General features: G+C 43.7%; 1 protein-coding gene across 2 annotated transcripts in view; it reads left to right on the top strand.

Annotated features, from left to right (window-relative positions):
- Positions 1–15,511, top strand: part of TMEM33 (transmembrane protein 33) — a 52,423-nt gene that overhangs the window by 24,667 nt on the left and 12,245 nt on the right. The gene's annotated exons all lie outside the window — the stretch shown is intronic.

The following is a 15,511-nucleotide window of genomic DNA, read 5'->3' as shown; positions in this document are numbered from 1 at the left end:
TATATTCCTCTTTAAAGCAGACAGGGACAGACTAAATTGTTTAATCTCTCTATATAGCCTGGTACAGTCAGGAAGTTAAATCGGTGTTCTCTTTCTCCAGCAGATGGACAGATATATATATATATACTGCTGCAGTAAAGAAGATTGACTAACTCCTGTGGCATAGACTCTGCCAGTCTCCTTCTGCAGAGAAACCAAAGGCTGGGGTCCAAGGCAAAAGAAAATGCAATAGTCATGGTGGTAGATTTCCCAGGGAACCAGCTTTGTGAGGGCTGTTTCCATCTTCAAGCACTGTTAGCCCCTCTGTGAGAAAGTAAGGGACTCTGGAGCTCTGCAGCACTTGCTAAGAGGAGTACAGCCACAGACTTTTAGAAATGACAGGCTGCAGCTGAGCACCAGTGCTTGGTGAAAAGTAAAGCAGGCATGGCTGAGCCCTTCACAGCCCATCACTAGGCAGCTCTGGATGCTGCTGAACAAGGGAAGCTCCTCTGCTGCCATTTCGTGTGATGAGCAAGCAGCCTCCTTAGAATTAAATTTGATGGAGTTTCAGGCTTAGTGCATCAGTTAGTCTCCCTGAGCATTTGCAATCCGGGCTTCTTGTGCAAGGAAAGTCCTTGGAGTCTCTCTAGACTCAACTTAATACAATAAAATAATTTATATTCTGTTACTCTTCTAAAATAAGTGCAGTGCAGATCACAAAAGACTAGACCAACTGAGGTATTACAGTAAAAAAAAAAAAAGAAATAAACATTCCTGAAAAAGAAAAGTTTTTAATTTTTTCCAAAACTACATATAATAAGGTAGTAGCCTAATGTGTAAAGGAAGGGAGTTCCAACACAATGCAGCTTGGTATGAGAAATAGAAGAATTTATGAATCATTTCAGTTTTGTGCTCCCACCACTGAAAGAAAAGACAATTGTCTAGACTCCTTCAGTCATATTAGCCTCCCTTTATGAGGAATAGAAGAATAGAAAGCAGCTGATGCACATAGAAACACGATGGCAGATAAAAGCCAATTAGCCCATCTAGTCTGCCCATCCACAACATCTACTATCCTCTCCCTAAGAAATCCCATGTGCCTGTCCCATGTTTCTTAACTTCAGAGACATCCATCAGAGGGTAGGGACCACATCCACCCTTCTCCAATCCTTCGGTACCATTCCTGACTCTAGAGAAGCATTGAAAAGCTTAGCCAGCGAAGCTGCAAGAACTTCTCTAAGTTCCCTCGGTACACCATCCGACCCCGTCGCTTTGTCTACCTTTAGTTTAGCTAGATCCTTTCAAACACAATCCTCTGAAAATCTACCAACCTCCAGCCCAATTTGCTTTTGTCTTCTGTGGTCCTGCTCGCAGTGCTTCAGCTGTGAATAAGGAACAAATATTTATTAAGCAATTCAGCCATATCTTTATCAGCTTCTACATTCCTCCCCTTCACCTTTGAGTCTCGCAATGTCACTTTTGCACTTCCTATCACTAATATGTCTAAAAATTGTGTTGTTGCCCCCCCCCCATTTGCATCTTTGCTTTCCTGACTACTAGACAAGCCTCTTAACTTTTCCAGATATTTTTGCCTTTCTTCCTATTTCTGCGATCTTTTGTAGTTTATGAAAGCCAACTTCTTTTTCCTTACCTTTTCAGCTACAATTGGGAACCAAAGTGTCCTTCTTTTCCTCACAAAATGTTTTGTTGCCCTTACAATAGCTCCTTTTCAGTTTTGTCCACTACTTTCCTACTCCTTCCAGATGTTCCTATCCAGACAACAATTCCTTGAAGTAATCCCCCATCTGAACAAAATTAGTATTTTTAAAGTTAGAACTTTCACTTTCAAATGAGTATTCTCTGCATCTGTCTTAATATAAAACCACTACTTCAACAAACAATGGTGAAGAACCTCTTGTATGTGATACACAACTCCCAGTGATAGGTTCTTTATGCAATTGGTTTTATATGTGTCTCGAGGGAAAGACCTCAGAAACCTGCATCCAACACAGAACAGTCAGTTCTTGTGGTGGTGTAACTTAGCAGGACAGATTTTCTATCATTGGTCGCAAAACCCTCCACACACCAATCCCGAGTGCTTTCTATCAATATTTATTTCTATAGCACTAGGTGTATGAAAATATGGTGCACTTATCTGGTTGCAGAATAAGGCCCGACGGGACCCGTTTCGCCAGCTTATGGCTTCGTCAGGGATCCTATTTTTGTAACAGCTGCAAGACAACAATAAGACAAGTGCTGAGCCATCACTAAGGTAGCTAAACATCCAATTGTCACTGCAAATTTATACGAAATCGTACTCACTGTGTTCAGTCCTGAAAACACTTCAAAAAATGGCGCCAGAGGCGAACAGACGCCGCGCATGCGTATTTAAGAACATGCAATCATGACGTCATCAAAAGAGTAATAAAAAACGTCAGAGAAAAGACATTAGAAAAAAGAGTGCCAGCCGATGTTCCCATTCAAACCGGTTGGTTTTAAAGCACTAAGTTGGAACGTCCACCTGGCTTCTCTTTGTAATAATCTAGTGTGTCGGTCACCCCCCCGCTCGTTATTAGGTACATGGTCAATGCACATACAGGATAAATGATGAAAATCATGCTTAAATTCCAGACAGTGTTCCACGATGGGGGCACTAATTCTTTTGAGCTTAAGATTAGAACGATGCTCGTACATCCTGATTTTAAACGGACGTATTGTTTTCCCTATGTATACTTTCTTGCAAGGGCAAAAAATAGCGTACACTACGAAATCAGAGTTACATGTCATATGATGTTTCAAATAATACATTCTTTTGTCAACAGGGTTTATGAAGCTGGATCCCTGTACCGTCATCTGGCATATACTACAAGTGCCACACTTCACAAAACCCCATGGCTGAGTTGTTAATTCCCTCGGAGTTGTGCGATACATGGAAGGACTTAGTAGATCTTTAAGGTTCTTGTCCCTTGTGTACGCAATCCGTAAAGGGACGTCATGAAATAAAGGAAGGGTTTGAATTATCCTCCAATTCTTTTTCATGATAGTAGCCGGAGCATTTCCTTGTGCTGTGAATCTCATCACACACGTTTGAACATGGTCTCTATTCTTCTCTGGCAAAGTCTCCTTCGGTGCCAACAGCCAATCTCTATTATAATACTTGGCACGTTTCTGTGCTCATTTAACTACCTGGTGCGGGTAGCCGCGTACGCGCAGCTTCTCCCCGAACCCCGTAGCTTGGGTCTTGTAACGGTTTCCAGTGGAACAATTCCTCTTAATCCGGAGGAATTGGGAAAACGGCAAATTGTTTCTTAAAGCCATGGGGTGGCAACTTGTGTACTCCAAAATGGTATTTCGGTCGGTCGGCTTGATGTGTAAATCAGTGGCAAAAGAACCATCAGACTGAATGACTATGACATCTAAAAAAACCACAGAAGATGTTGAAAACTTCATGGTGAATTGAATGCATTCATCGCATGTGTTTAACCAAGTATGAAACTGTTGTAGTTCTTTTTCCGTGCCGCTCCATAGCATGAACACGTCGTCTATGTAACGGAACCATTGGAAAATTTTTGAATGAAAAGGGGAACAATCCACCCACGTTTTTTCAAACGCCGCCATATAAAGGTTGGCGACCGAAGGGGCAAACGTTGCCCCCATAGCCACTCCAGTTCTTTGTTTATAAAAACTGCCGTCAAACATAAAGAAGTTCTCCTTCATCGTGATTCTAGCGAGATTTGAGAGAAAATCAGTGGGTATTAAATGTGGTCTCGGTCTGTTCTCAAACACCTCACTCAGGACCTGTAGGGCATTATCCTGAGGGATGGAAGTATAGAGGGAGACAACGTCCATAGTGACCAACAAAAAAGGGAAGCTGTCCGCCTCTATAACTGACAATTTGTTCAAGAAATCAGCGGTGTCCTTAAGGTATGAAGGAACTTTCGGAACTTCGTGCTTCAAAAATTGATCTACAAACGTAGATAAAGTTTCAAGCAAGGAATTGCGAGATGACATAATCGGTCGTCCAGGCGGGAACTGAAGATTCTTGTGAATTTTCGGTAACGTGTAAAACACCGGAACCGTGGGCCATTGCTTGTTCAAAAAGCGATGATCCCTCTGAGTAATAAAACCTGCTGTCAGACCAGCATTTGTCAATTTCAAAATTTCTCGCTGCAGCCTCATGGTCGGGTTCCGTTCCAGTTTTTCATACACATCCAGTTGGCTCAGTTGTTGGCGGATCTCATTAACGTAATAATCTCTGTCGAGGACTACCACCGCACCACCCTTGTCTGCTTTCTTGATGATGATATTCTCATCTTTCCGGAGAGCGGACAGGGCTTTCCGGTGTGCCGCATTCAGATTGCCTTTGGTCTTGTGACCAGTGTCAAACCATTCGTGCATATCCCTCAAAACACATTTCTTGAAGGCGCTAATGACAGGGTCAACAGGGCCAGGAGGCACCCAAGTGGAGTGAGGACTCACAATCGTGCGATCATGATGCTCTGTTTTATCACCAAAAAAAACTCGCAATTGTATGAGCCGCAAAAATTTCTCCAAATCCACTGAGAACTGAAAAAAATCAAAACTCGAAGAAGGAACAAACGACAGTCCCTTCGTTAAAAGATCCACTTCAGCAACCGAGAGTAACTGGCTAGATATGTTAATTACCACTGGTTTGTTTTCGTTTGGGACCTTGTGTTCGGTCGTGTGCGTGATCCTCCTCTTCTGCCTCTGGTCCTTCCACGTCTTTGAGGTTGTCCTGACCGTAAAAAAGTCTGGTTGGAATCAGTAGTGGAGGACGAAGAAGACAACACGCCCTCCGAACCACTCTTACTACCACCAGTGAGCCCCTTCTGTGAAGCATCCGGGTACATCCAGGGATAAACATGTTGACTACTATAGTCATTCTCATCCCTTTTGAACTTCTTAGTTTTATTTCTTTTCAAAGTTTCTTTAAATTTATCCATGTTATCATTTAATTGCTTCAGCTGAGACTCAAACTCCTCAGAAGATTGTGTGTTCTTTAAACTACTGATATCCTCATCCAATTTCATCTTCAAATCATTTACGCTAGAGGAGCTCTTCTCGATTATAAGTAGCATCAAGTCTAAGGAGCACTTGTTCAGGATCTTGTTCCAAGTGCTGATAAACTCAGAGTCATCTTTAAACGCTTGGGGGGCTTTATTCATCCTTAAGCCCCTCGGGATTCTCTCCACCTTACAATATTCTATAAGGATTCCACTATTGGTTTCCATACTGATCATAGTTTTAAAATTTTTGATGATATCACCCCATTACTCTTTTGATGACGTCATGATTGCATGTTCTTAAATACGCATGCGCGGCGTCTGTTCGCCTCCGGCGCCATTTTTTGAAGTGTTTTCAGGACTGAACACAGTGAGTACGATTTCGTATAAATTTGCAGTGACAATTGGATGTTTAGCTACCTTAGCGATGGCTCAGCACTTGTCTTATTGTTGTCTTGCAGCTGTTACAAAAATAGGATCCCTGACGAAGCCATAAGCTGGCGAAACGGGTCCCGTCGGGCCTTATTCTGCAACCAGATAAGTGCACCATATTTTCATACACCTAGTGCTATAGAAATAAATATTGATAGAAAGCACTCGGGATTGGTGTGTGGAGGGTTTTGCGACCAATGATAGAAAATCTGTCCTGCTAAGTTACACCACCACAAGAACTGACTGTTCTGTGTTGGATGCAGGTTTCTGAGGTCTTTCCCTCGAGACACATATAAAACCAATTGCATAAAGAACCTATCACTGGGAGTTAATATAAAACCACACCATGTGATAATCATTGGATGACAAATGATCACTTACTGTAACATCAAAAACTCTTTCCCATCTGTAAGCACTAAGGACCTGATTCTGAAAAGTGCCGTCCCGATTTTAGGCAGCTGTAGGCATCCTACAGCTGTCTAATCAACCAATTGGGATGCACGTTTTTTTAAAAAAATACTCCCCAGGCATGCCACCTATATTGAAGGCGCCTCCGGGAGCCTAAGGAGGCCTGCAAGACGCCTAAGCTCGCCTAAGGGCCTTAGGCGGCCCTACGCGTCTCCCTAGTAGAGGAAGAGAAGCTTAAAAAGTAGGCCAGCAAAATGCTGGCCTACATTGTAAGTAGACGTGGCCGCTATACTTATCGGGGCAAGGGATCTCTCTGCCGCGATAAGTGGCGCGGCCGCCCATCCGATTGTTGGCAGGAGGGTGCCCAACCCCTCCTGCCGGAAGATGCCCCCCCCCGACACTACCGATCACTGGCAGGAGGGTGCCCAAACCCTCCTGCCAGAAGATGCCCTCCCCCCAACACTACCAATCACCGGCAGGAGGGTGCCCAATCCCTCCTGTCAGAAGACGCCCCCAATCCGGACCCCCCCCCCCGCGCTAACAGCCACCAATGACCACCCCTAACCTCCCCCCCAAACTAACCTTTAATTGTTGGCCGGACAGACGGGTCTTGGTACCATCTAGCCGGCAGGCCCGCCTAGTCGAAATGAAGTGGGCCCGGCCCATCCCGCGAAGCCTAAGGCCTGATAGGCCCAAGCTCTAGAAGCCTGGACCAATCAGGCCTTAGGCATAGCGGGTCCGCCCATCCCCACTGTCTAAGGCCTGATTGGCCCAGGCGCTCTGAGAGAGTGTGGGGGGAATCCCCCCACTTTACTTGGAATGGTTGATGCTCGCATTGGGGTGGGGGGACCCCCCATTACAGAGGAAACTAATTTTTCCCTAAAATATAGGGAAAAAACAGTTTCCTCTATAATGGGGGGTTCCACTGCAACACCCCCCACAACAGGAGCGCCAACAATTCTAAGTAAAGTGTGGGGGGTTTCCCTCACATCCCCCCTCAGTGCACTTTAAAATACTGTTTGAATCCAGCGCGCTGACGTCCTGCATTCGATTGTCTGCCCGGTATTGTCCGCTTGCAATTGTCTCACGCGGTTTAGTCTATGAACTATTTTCCTCTCCACCACCTTCTTCGGGAGAGCATTCCAGGCATTCACCATCCTCTCTGTGAAAGTAAAAAAGTTTCCTAACTTTACTCCTAAGTCTACCACCCCTCAGCCTCAATTTCCAGTGCAATAGGTGAGATATTCTAGACAGATGGGTAGTATCCTCATGGTCACTTGCCTTCTGCAGAAGGAATACACTCCGGATTTTTTCTGTCTGCCTCTGCTGTACTTCAATGTGCTCTCTAGCTCCACCTACAGTTTTTTCCTTCTAATCGAGTGCCAGCAGGAGTGTGTTGTTATATTCTCCTTTTTTTATTAATTTATTTATTTATTTTTTCAGGATTTTTGTGTTTAGAGCTTTTCTTCAGCTTTGCCTGCATTGAGAACACACAGACTGTAGCTGACAGGCAAATACCAGTGGGTACCTGTTAGCTAGCCTGCTTAGTTTTCTTTGGAGCTCAGAGCCGTCCCTGAAGTTGTCTCACCTACTGTTAAGCAGGGGTCGAGCACAGGCTATTAGGCGCCTTTAGGAATCTCGGCGGTGTCTCGCAGAGTGTCAGCTGTATCTTTTTGCCTCCGCCTGTTCTGGTGTGCACCCATCAATCCGCAGGGGTAGAGGGGCAGTCGGGCATAGGGTCTGACTGACAACCCAAAGATCAGCATTGCAGAGGCATTCCCAGCATGAGACAGTGATTCTCTGATCCAGCTACTTTAGGAGAGCTGAGGCAGGCTGCAGCACAGTTCCACAAACAGGTCACAGTGAGTATAGGCTGTCAAACCTGTGAGGTGAATCAGGGGAATCTGAAAAGTGAGGTTTTCAAGGTTCTACATGTCCCCCTATGTTCCCCCACCTGAAAAACACAGTTTTAGTCTGCTCACCTCTGGAAGATAGACATGGCTTGCAGCTCTGTCAAAAAGAACTCCCAGATATTCCAGCGACTACATGGGCGTCAGATTGCTTTTTCTGTAGTTCATGATCGAGCCCAGGTCTTCCAGCACCTGGATCTCCTGATCCACTATGCGATCCTGCATATCTTTAAGCACCACACCACCTTCACTGGGTAGAGAGCTGTGCTTAGTCACTTGCGCAACCAAAGAATCCACTCTAGGCTGAATCAGAAGCTGTTGGCACTACTGTGCCAGAGGATACAAGTGAGACATGGTCCTTACTACCTTAAGAGCACCTTCTGAAGAATTAGAATGCTCAATCAGGGTGCCAGGGAAAGGTGGAAGACTGCAAGCGCACACCACAAAGCCAGGAAGAAGTAGTGGACGGAGCAAGTTGAGTGACTAAATTCAACTCCTGCAAAGACTCTGGAAATAAGATCCAACAAAGCCGCAGACTTAAATAAATGCAGAACCGTGGGATCATCCCCAGATTCCAAAACCCCAGAGGGATTCATAGATCTAGCACAAAGTCCCTGATCTCCTGTCCCAGGAAGTGAAATGCCTGTAAATAAGGGGTCAGCAAGCTGATCATCAGCAGGATCCTCCCAGATCAGGATTAGGAAGCGCAGAAAACACAGCTGACTTGAGAGAAGGATATGTTCACAGAAGCTACGCCACTAATAGGTGCATCTGAGGCGGAGCAGGTCTGTACAGGGGAAGAACACTGGCTTTGAAACTCATCCCACAAATGTTTCAAAAATTCAGAGAAAGCCTATGGCTCCTGAAGTGTCAAGTCACCCTAGCTGAGCGTTTTGTCATCTCTTCACACCTTGGTCTACAAACGTGCTCTGGCATACTATCTGAATAGGATTAAACCTCATAAAGGATCCTCCCAGCTTTTTGTGGCTTTTGACACTAACAGACTCAGAGTTCCTGTTACCAAGAGATCTGTCTCCTCTTGTCTAGCGAGCTGTATCACTTTCACATATACTCAGGTTGGGAACTAAATATTTAAAGTGACAATGCACCTGATAGTGTCCATACCAGGTTCTGTGGTCTGTGGATGTCATCCCACATATTTTCCATCTATCCTCGGAGAGCATCTTTTACAGGTAAGTGTTAGCTCTGCCTAGCATACTGTGATAAATTTAAATGATAAAATAGAGATACAAATTTTCCTTTTAAATTATGTCAGGCACTTGGGATGGAAATGGTCCTTAGCTTTGACACAAGAATACTGATTGACTTCTTGGCTGCACAAGGCTGTATATAGGAGTCAACATTAAGTTCTGTCTCCTTTAGCTCAGGGGGAATATAACACTCATCTAGGCTGGTTTGGCAGGGCTCAGAGAGACAGTTATTAGATGAGCTTAATTGAATCTTGTGTCAAAGTGTATGCTCGTGGATTTTACTACTGCTACTACTGATCATTTTAATAGCACCACTAGACCTAAGCATCACTGTGTACATATTATATAGAGGTACTTTCTCTGTGGGGGGCACAAGGAGCTGCAGTAGGAATTGAACACAGTTCACCATGATCAAAGTCTGCTGTACTAACCATTAGGCTATGATTACTAACCTTACTACTGTTATTTCAAAGAATTTTTATTAGTGAAAACTTTTTCTGCTCCATATGCGAACATCTCCCCACGTTTAGCTAACACAGAGCAACTATTTTTAAAAGTAGATTAGATTATTTTTACATCTGAACACTGGAAGAAGCTGCCTAGAATACATATCTGGTCTCTCTTAGAGGGAGGATTGTACTGACTGGCCCAAGAAGAGGGGCATACTTTTTTTTAGCTTGGCACAATGTATCACAACAATTGGTATTTTCTGCAATACAGCAGGGCAAGAAAAATATAATTCACATAGGCATCTAAAATTCAATGAATGCTGCCCCAGAACTTTGCCCTGAGTAGAACCAATGTTGGGCCACATTCTCCTGCTTCTAGACTGTATTGAAGGGAAGGAAAGATGAGAAAGGGCCCAGAGTAGAAATTGTTTACAAATCTAAGAGAGAAATATTCCATCACGTCAGAGGCGCATGCCGTAGGTTTGGCCCCATACAACTCCATTCTACACCATCGGTTTGTTTTTACAACTCGTGCTTTTAGTATTTTATTTCATTTTCTAGTGCCATCACTAGTGTTAATATTTTCACGTCTTTTATTTTTCCTTTTTTCAGATCATATCTTACTTCACGTTGGCACTTTCCACTTACTGTCTTTATGCCATCAAGCACACGTTTTTTGACATTTTAAATTGCTCAATACATCACAGTGCCTTTTTTACCCCGACCGACCAGCATAGTCAAACAGCGATTTTGACATAAAGTAAGTGTACTATTATTTTTCACTCTCATTTTTCACTCGCCTCCATTTATTTTGGATTTGGATTCGGACGCACGGTGTTTGACACTTCATAGAATGATGTTTTAAAAGTTTTTACTTCCGATTTAGTGGTTTATACTTTAGACAGTTGTTCTCATGAAGTTACACATAATATTACAATTCACAAGTTTGGCGCCTTCACCACTAGTTGTTATCTTTATGCATTCTTTAGATATTTTCTTTCCAATTAATAATTTGCCATTAAGGTCAACTAGTTAATTCATTTTCAATCAAATGAGCAGCACATTTTTCACATTCTGTCCGTATATGCATCACTTTAATAACTGTTCACCACCTGACACTACTATAGAAAATTATTTTGAGATAAGGCCATTCATGTTTATTTTTAATAGGTAGTGTCAATAACTCTTTTGTGATTCACACATCTTGACTTTATTGTTTAATATCAGGTAAGGGATTTAGTCAGATTATTTTTAACCTAATTACTTACGATATCATGGATGCAATCAAAACCATGAGAGGTATTTAATATCTAGAAATTTATTCACTGAATTTTAGCACTAAATAACATGCATGTCCTTACTTATATATCCCTTAGCTTGGTAACAGTTTTTGAACCATCTCTGTTTAGCATAGTTGCACATTCCTCATGTACTTCATCAGTATCCTGATCTCATTTCAGGCATTTTAACCAGGTTATGTCTCCACAATATATTGGTGTCTTCATATATTTCAGGTATTTTAACCAGGTCTTGTCTTAGTACTATTTTGATTCTATTTCAGTTCCATCATTCTACGTCTGTGTACTAGTCATACTTTTTTGAATGATCCATGCAATATTAGGTGAGCGATCCATTTGGTCAACATGTTTTCATTCATGTTCTAGTCACTTTTCATCATCACATCCAGCACACATACCAATGTCATATTTGTAGCACATATCTAGCACACCAATTGATCTCATTATTTATAAAGAGTCTGTTTTTCCTGCTCATTTCATTTTTAGGCACATAAAACATTCATCTCAATAATTTCAGTACTTAAGTTGGGTTAATCCTGCTCATATTAATGCACACCCTTTCATAACTATTTTTCCATGCAATATCAAACCCTTATTTGTTTATATTTGTTTGTTTTATTTCCTTTTTAAGTACCCCTGATAAAAAGGCAAAGATTGCTGTGACATTCAGATACTATTGTTCTATCTTTTTTGGGGGGTTTTCGCACTTTTGTAACATAGGTCCTTCCTCTTTGGTTTCTCTTGTCCTTACAAGGATTGGGTCATTGGTCAGATAAAATGAAAGGCTGCACATTTAATGAATTACTAATGTCATTAATGCATTAAAATTATAAATTGCTTTAATGTACACAATTAATGAATTAGACCTTCTGCGATCTGGCATTTCACTCCCTTTCATCACTCTCTCATGATCTGGGATCTTTCCCCAGTGGCGTATCAAGAGGGGAGGTGTCCACCCCGAGTGCAAGCACTAAGGGGGTGCGCAGCTAGTACAATGGGACCACCACCCTTCTCTGCATCTGCTGCTTTCCCAAACTAGCAACAACAGCAGTAAATTTAAATGCAGCCATTGCAAATGGGACCCACACCCTTCTCTGTCTCTGCTACTTTCCCAAACCAGCAACAACAGCAGTAAATTTAAATGCAGCCATTGCAAACGGGACCCCCACCCTTCTCTGCCTCTGCTGCTTTCCCAAACCAACAACAGCAGTAAATTTAAATGCAGCTATTGCAAACCTTCAGGCACCTCCCCACAACTGCTGGTCCACCCCTTCTGACATCACTTCCTTGTTCTGGATTAGAGCCTGCAGCTGCGGGAAAGTGCATGAAGTCCTGTGATGGCTGTATTTAAGTTTACTGCCACTGCTGCTGGTTTGGGAAAGCAGCAGCTGTGATGGGGGAGGTAAGGGGGCAGGATACTGGACGGAAGTAGGATTCAGGGAGAGAGCGAAGGTGGCAGATGCTGATGGAAGTGGGATGAAGGGAGAGAGAGAAAGGGCAGATGCTGATGGAAGTGGGATGAAGGGAGAGAGAGAGAGAGAGAAGGGGCAGATGCTGATGGAAGTGGGATTAAAGGAGAGAGAGAAGGTGCAGATGCTGATGGAAGTGGGATGAAGGGAGAGAGAGAGAAGGGGCAGATGCTGATGGAAGTGGGATGAAGAGAGAGAGAAGGGGCAGATGTTGATGAAAGTGGGATGGATGGAGAGAGAGAAGGGGCAGATGCTGATGGAAGTGGGATGGATAGAGAGAGAAGGGGTAGATTCCGATGGAAGTGGGATGAATGGAGAGAGAGAGAAGGGGTAGAGGCTGATGGAAGTGGGTTGGATGGAGAGAGAGAAGGGGCAGAGGCTGATGGAAGTGGGATGGATAGAGAGAGAAGGGGTAGATTCTGATGGAAGTGGGATGAATGGAGAGAGAGAGAAGGGGTAGAGGCTGATGGAAGTGGGATGGATAGAGAGAAGGGGCAGATGCTGATGGAAGTGGGATGGATGGAGAGAGAAGAGGCAAACATTGGATGTTAGAGGGGAACAGATGCTGGACAGAAGTGGAGAGGGGAGATGCTAGATGGAAGTGGGGAGTGGAGGAGAGGGGAGCAGATGCTAAATAGAGAGAGAGGGGAAGATGCTGGATGGAAAAATGTAGAGAAAGAGGGCACGTACTGGATGAAAGGAGGGGATAAATTAAAAAGGGGCGTATGTTGGATGGGGGAAAGAGGATAGAGTCAGTGAGATACTGGAGTGGTAAGGGAAAGAGGTGGAAAGCTATAGGTAGACACAATGAAAAAAGGGAAATTGAGGACTGGATAGTAAGAGAGAATTTAATCCAGACTGAGGCAGAAAATAAATTAAGAAGGAAGATAAGGAAAGGAAGAGGAGAGTGAGAGATGCCAGACCATTGGGGGAGGGGGAAGAGATGAGAGAGGCCTGAGCAAAGGGGAAAGGAGACTGATACCAGATCTGGGGTAAGGAGACAGAGATACTAGATCTGAGAGGAGGAAAGGAGAAGAGAGGCTAAAAACCCACAGGGGGTGGGGTGGAGGGAGAGATGGAAGATAAGGAGACAGATGCCAGATCATGGGGGGTAGGGAAAGGAATAAGATAAATGCCAGACTGTTAGGGAACAGAGAGAATGAAGGGACATAGAAAGAGGGCAGATGCCATATGGAAGGGGCAGAGAGACGGCAGTGAATGGAAGAAAGAGAGTGACGAGAAGATGAAAGCAGAAACCAGAGACTACAAAGGTAGAAAAAAAGTTCTATTTCTTTTTTATTTATTTCTTTTTTTTTTTGCTTTACGATAAAGTGGTATTGTAGCCGTGTTAATAAATATAAATAGAAACTGGAAATAAGGTGATCCTTTTATTGGACTAATTTTAATACATTTTCAACTAACTTTCAGAGACCAAAACCCCTTTCCTTAGGACAGGATACCGTAACAGTAGTATTCTTTACTGACCTGTGGAAGGAGGATTTGGCCTCTGAAAGCTAATTGAAAAATATATCAGTCCAATAAAATGGTGTTACCTTATTTTCCATTTTTGTTTATTTTTGAAGTGATGATTGTTTCTCAGTTTTTTTCAAATTTACATCTGCTATCTTTATATTTTGTACAATATTAGGGGACATGCATCACTGTTTCTGTGGTGTTGGATTGTATGCAGAGTCAGGCTTCTTTGTAGTTCAGTTTAACTTTTGCCTATATACTGTATTTCTATTTTTAGGTTGTGATTATTTATTCCATACTGGCTGAGGGGGGTTCTATGTATATGAAAGACATGTTTTCTGTTAACATTGACTGCAGGATTGATCTATACTAATCTGGCTTTGCAATGGGTGTATTGATGTTCTAGTGCTCACTGCAGTGGTAAGATGCTGCATTTTTCTAGGTACCCTCTTGTGCAACTTGTAAGATGATTACTAAAAATCATGTTTTTCATATAGAGGAGGGGGTGTTAAAAATTTTCGACCCTGGATATCTCCCTCCTCTTAGCATCTTTTACTCTCTTGCCCCTTCTCTCCCTCCCGCAGCCAGCCCTCTGAACTTGCATTTAAGGCCAGCAGTGCTAAAAACACACTGCTTCCATTCAGCTCAGTACTCTTCCTCTATGGCATCCTGTCTCCTCTGGCGGAACTTCCTGTTCTGTGTCACTTGATAGACCGGTACAGTTCTTTATAACTGATGGGTTATTTCTCACTATGACCAGTAGGTAGAGACTGAAACCAAAACCTTGGTTGTAGTATATAGGCTGAGGCTCCCTCTCCCAACTCAGTCTTCTCAGTATCCAAGCAGGCGTGAGTACAAACTTCGGGCTCTCCCTTGTTAGGACTGTTGGAATTTGTTTTAGGATTTCTGGTCCCCTTTTTAGTGCTGGACGAAGCTTGGACAGGTCCTGTTTGGGGATCCATCTGACCTTGGGGGTGTCAAATCAGGCAGGTGTCGTGCTGGGTCTGCCCCCCCCCCCTTATTCCACCTCCCCAAGTTATTGTAGAGGCCTCTAGCTTCGAGTGCCAGTGGAGTCTGTTCTGGGGAAAAAAACAAAACCCCAAATCCTGAGGCTGTGCTGGTCTAAAGGTCTATTTCCCTTTAAATTTGCTGTATGTTACTGTATTTATTTACTAACCAGCACTTTTTTCTAGCTAGGAAGCATTTAAAGCACAATAAGCACTTTGCAGGGGGAAAAAGTGCTCATTCTGCTCCAGACGTGAGGCACTCGCAGCTGGCCTGTGCAAACATGGTCCACGGAGGAGGTGTTCTGGTCGATCAATATTCTGGAGACCAGAGGCATTCCTCTGGTGCTATTAGCCTTCCATTCCTTCTTGACGAGCAAGTCAGTCCGGGTTCTTTTGGATAATGCCACAGCGTTGGCCTGGATCAGTCACAGTGGACGGTGCTTCTCACGGGTGCCCGTATCCTCGGTTGGAGAGCTCAGTGTCTAGGGCACTCAGCCCAGGGCACCTGGTCCATGGAGAAGGCGTCCTGGTCGATCAGTGTTCTGGAAAAAAGAGCCATCCATCTGGCGCTGTTAGCCTTCCGTTCCTTTTTGACGGGCAAGTCAATCCAGGTTCTTTTGGACAATGCCACAGCGGTGGCCTATGTCAATCGTGAGGGGGTCAACAAGAGCACTCTGGTAGCGCAGGAGGCAGCTCCGCTCTTGTTCTGGGCAGAATCTTATCTTCAGGACATCTCGACCTCCCACAGAGCAAGAATGGAGAATGTTTAGGCAGACTTCCTAAGTCGTCACATGCTAGATCCCAGAGAGTGGTGTCTAAGTCATGTGGCTTTTCAGTTGATAGTACAGACT

Source organism: Geotrypetes seraphini, chromosome 1, assembly GCF_902459505.1.
Source record: "Geotrypetes seraphini chromosome 1, aGeoSer1.1, whole genome shotgun sequence".
Classification (NCBI taxonomy): Eukaryota; Metazoa; Chordata; class Amphibia; order Gymnophiona; family Dermophiidae; genus Geotrypetes; species Geotrypetes seraphini.
The sequence above is the reverse complement of the archived record's forward strand: the minus strand, read 5'-3'. Positions and strand labels throughout refer to the sequence as shown.